Genomic DNA, 4715 nt, shown 5'->3' with positions numbered 1-4715 from the left:
TAGCTTTGTGGATAACTGAGGTTCTTCTTCTTTCAGAAAAAAAGGAAAAGCAGCATTTGTGTTCATGTTCCATAGAAGCAAACACTGAAATAAATATTCAGAAATTCTGAATGGTTGTCTAAGGTTTGCTGTTACTATTTTTAGTTTGCCCAATTCTGAAGCTAAGAATTTAATACACAGTGAAGTATTTAGAAAACAAAAGAATGCACATTTCTGTTTTTCTATGATTTACTGAAAACCTGTTGTCACTGAAACTTCAAATTTCATACAGTTAAAAAATTCTACTGTTGTAATGTTTTGCTGAATGTAGAAAACCCCTTTAATATTTAACATCAGCTCAAACTTTGTGCATGCCAAAACATCTTGTAATACTTAAGTGCCTATCACTTTACAGTGGAGTAATTGTGTTTATTTAGATTCCTCCTTTTTGGGCAAGAATGCTTTTCTGTAAAATATTGATTTCAATTTTTGAATAGGCATGAAGAGCAGCTTGGGTTTATGAAAACCCCTATAAAATATTTGGGTTTTTTTTCCTCTCCAATGTGATGCTAATAAATAAGCAGAAGGGAGAGAGTGGCTCAAAGAAGCCTTGGGACCAACATTAAAATAACATTTAGGTGACAACAGAAATGCAAAATATTCTCCATGGTTTATATCTAAACAGGATGGGTGTCTCAACTCCCCTCACATAATTAAAATGCTGAACAGCAGCACAGGAAGAGTTACTTAAGCCTTTGGTTCTAAAATAGCAATGCTCTGAGCAAAGCCAGGCATTTGTGGGGCTTTGGAACCGGGAGCTGTAACCCACGGGAAGCAGCTGCTGATTTATTCCATCAATCTCACATTTGAAAGCTATCAGTTCTCTGGATGCCTCAGGTAGCTTTGTCATTTTTCATTTAGCTCTAATTTGCATCCCCATGTTCTGCCCTGAATCCTGAGAGGGGGGAAAAAAGGCAGAATAGTGATGAAATGTACATTTTTCGTTTCACTTTATTAATGCTCCTTATTTTTATTGAGTTTAGGATTCTTTGGAAGGGCGTCACTGCCTGCAGATCTCTGCAGGTTTAATGGCCAGCCCAGGTCATGAGAGCTAACAAGGTTTAACAAAAAAATAAATACAAATGCAAATCCAGGGGGAAATTTGCTATCTTCAGTCAAGGTTTCTGCTTGGTGGTGTCAATCCTGTTTGGAACTGGTGACTGAAGGGTTTTTAAGTGAACAGACTGGTGGCACTGGCTGACAGAGGTTTGGAGGACAGGCTCAGGACACATGGATGTCTGCTTCCATCATTAAATGAGGAGGTAAGTCAAGTTATTTTTGGCTTTTACTTTTTTTTTTCAGGGTGTTTGATAAACGATTGATTTCTGTCACACAGCTGAAGGCAGCTGCTGATCACGTCAAGTTCCTGTTAATGCTGAAAAATTACTCATTCTGGAGAAGAAATAGCCTTTTGCCCATGATCTAAAATTTAGCAACACTGCCTAATGGCCACAGGAATATATTTTTTTCTGATGTGATTAGAGAAGAAACATTCCAAACCTCACACATCATGAGGCATCACATAATGGGGAAGCCTCTGAATACTGATGATGCTAAATCATGTAAAGCAGTTGCACAAAATTAGTAGAAAAATAGGAGGCAAAGATTCTGTTGGAAAGGATTTCTGGGGTGGTAAAAATCTCATCCATTGAGATTGGGAATTGCTAAAACAATTGGTTCAAGACTGTCTGGAAATCTGAGGAGAGTTTGACCTGGGACCCAGGGATGCTCAGTCTGTAATGGGATCTCAGCATTAGAATATTGATTAGGTCTCATTTTGGACCAAGCCTGGAGTTTTGCAGTTCAGGAAAGGGAAATAAAACATGGCAGGGTTGTTACCAGCCCTGCCTCAGCCTCTTGGTCTCATCCTCCCCTGAGAGAATTCAAAACTATGGATTTTTTTCCTCTTTCATTGAAATAACAGTTTTGGGAAGAGCTTTGAAAGTCTGGGTGAAATACAGAAATGCAGTGTCTGTCTGTCCCCTGAAGATGGATAAACCCTCCTCTGTTCCAAGGAAGGGACAATTGCTGGCAATCCACTGAGTGGCTCTGCCCCTGGAGGATTTCATCCATCTGAGTAGACACAGGTGCTTGCCTGCCATGTCCAGGTGCCGTGAAGGGGAGTATTTAGCAGATATTTTGGGCTGCAAAGCTGCAGTTTTGGTGCTCTCATACCTGGGCTGCCTGGTCAAGGGAGATGGGGTGTGGAAGGCAGATCTGGAGTGTCCTTGGAGGGAATCATGGAATCACAGAATGGTTTGGGTTGGAAAGGGACCTTAAAGATCATCTTCCACCCCCTGCCATGGGCAGGGACAACTTCCACTACCCCAGGCTGCTCCAAGCCCCATCCAGCCTGGCCTTGGGCACTGCCAGGGATGCAGGGGCAGCCAGAGCTCCCCTGGGAATCTGTGCCAGGGCCTCAGCAGTGCAGTGAGGAGTCTCTGGAGCAGTGAGCAGGGCTGGGCACCTCTCAGTGCTAATCTGGCTTTGTCAGAGAAGTCTGAAGGTTTTGTTTGCTCTGAAATCCCATGAGGGCCACAGGGAGCATGAGGGATGCAGTCGGATGTGCTGGGCTGGCTCGTGCCAGCCTCTGCTACCACAGTGCTGATTCCCTGGGGGGGATCTCACCCTGGTGCCTTGTAATGGATGTGAACAGCCTCAAACCCTGGCTGTGGCCTTCCTGAGGCCTGCAGTGCCTCTTTATCTTGTCACCCAAGCAAAGGTATCAATAACCTGCACAGCCTCCGAGCAGAGGGGTTTCTCCCCATCCATCCTGCCTGGCAGGTGCTCCATCTCGATTATGCCTCAGCTCTGCTCTGTCTGTCATGTTCCTGGCCTGAATGACAGAGCAGGAAGGTGCTGCTGGTGGGAGCATTTCCTGCCTGCCTAATGGGGATGTAATTAATGGATGCAGCCAGCCAGGCGAGCAGAGGCACGAGGCCTCTCCTTTGGCCACCCAACCGTGCCGTGTTACACACCCTGCTCGATGGTGGTGCTGCATATTCACTTAAATTCTGAGCCATTGCTACCTTTAATTAATGTATCGTAGTGAATTTTTCCACTGCTTCCACAGCCTTTTATTGCCAAGTACCTGGCTGGGTGGCTGTGGTGTCTCAGATGCAGGGGAACGTGCTGCAGGGCCAGGCAGGCTCTGGGTAGGTGGCTTGTCACTGGGGTGACGCCTGTGACACAGGAGGGGTCCCAGCCCTCCACCCTGCTGTCACTTGTTCCCTCAGTGAGCTGAGTGTGCTGCAAAGGGGCTGCAGGGACAAAATCACAAAAATGGGACAGTTCAAAGGGCTGCTTTGGCTCTGACCCTGCTTCCCCCACGGTCTCCTTTGGGAGCAGACATGTCTGGAGTTCCTGCTGGAAGGCAGGCGGTGAGGGTGAGTTTTGCTGCCTGGGAGTTTAACCCAGCCATCATCATCATCATCCTCATCAGAGCACATGGAGAACCTCGCTGTCCATTGAAAATTGGGATTTGTACCTGCTGTGTTTTTGGGACGTGCTGCCTGCTCTCACCCCCGGCACAGCGTGGCTGAGGTGTCCCTCAGTGCTCCGGCCAATGCTCGGGTCCTTTGGGGCGCTGTTACAGATGAAATTCAGCAGCTCCGTGCTGCCCCTGCACCATTAACTGGTTTAATGAGCCTCTGAAATGGCTTTGGGGCAGAGCACAGGCTCTGCTCCACCTTCCTGCCCCACTCCTGTCTGCTCACACGGCTCGGCTGACAGCGGGGCTGCAGCTCCAGCCCTGTGGTGGAGTTTGGGGAGTTGGGAGTTTTCCACAGCTCTGTGTGCATTACTGACAAGGTTTCTGAGTGCTGAGACCCCGCAGGGCTCCGGAGCCACACCTGGCTCAGGTGTCCCATCATCCCCTCAGGTGTCCCTCCATCCTCTCAGGTGTGCCATCATCCCCTCGGGTGCCCCATTATCCCCTCAGGTGTCCCTCCATCCTCTCAGGTGTGCCATCATCCCCTCGGGTGCCCCATCATCCCCTCAGGTGCCCCATCATCCCCTCAGGTGTGCCATCATCCCCTCAGGTGTCCCTCCATCCCCTCAGGTGTGCCATCATCCCCTCAGGTGTCCCTCCATCCCCTCAGGTGTGCCATCATCCCCTCAGGTGCCCCTCCATCCCCTCAGGTGCCCCATCATCCCCTCAGGTGTCCCTCCATCCCCTCAGGTGCCCCATCATCGCCTCAGGTGTCCCATCATCCCCTCAGGTGTCCCTCCATCCCCTCAGGTGTTCCATCCCCTCACCGAGCCAAACTCCTCCCGGTTTTCCAATTTCACACCGTCCTGCTCTTGGTGTTTCTAAACAAACTCTCCTATGTCCACCCAGTTAAAAGCAGCCGAATCCATTCTGCAGAAATACTTTTTCCCCCTTTCCTGTTGCTGTGGCAATCGCCGCTGCCGAGCAGGGCGGGCAGGAGGAGCCAGCCCCTTGTCAGGGCAGAGCATCCTCCTTTCTTTGCCTGCTTGGGAAGGGCAGCCAGTGCCTGCTGCTGCCTGTCTCGCCGCTGATTTTACCCCATAGTGGTTTTGAAATACGAATCTCAAAGGTTTCTGCAGAGAGAAGTAAATGGGGGCAAACCTGATGGCTCATTCGGGGTGGCTGAGGCACAGGAGGGCAGTGATCAGCCAAAGAATGAGAGCTGGCTCTGTAACTCAGCTAGAAA

The sequence above is a fragment of the Taeniopygia guttata genome, chromosome 15 (genome assembly GCF_048771995.1).
Source record: "Taeniopygia guttata chromosome 15, bTaeGut7.mat, whole genome shotgun sequence".
NCBI classification, from domain to species: Eukaryota; Metazoa; Chordata; class Aves; order Passeriformes; family Estrildidae; genus Taeniopygia; species Taeniopygia guttata.
This window is presented reverse-complemented; position numbering follows the sequence as displayed.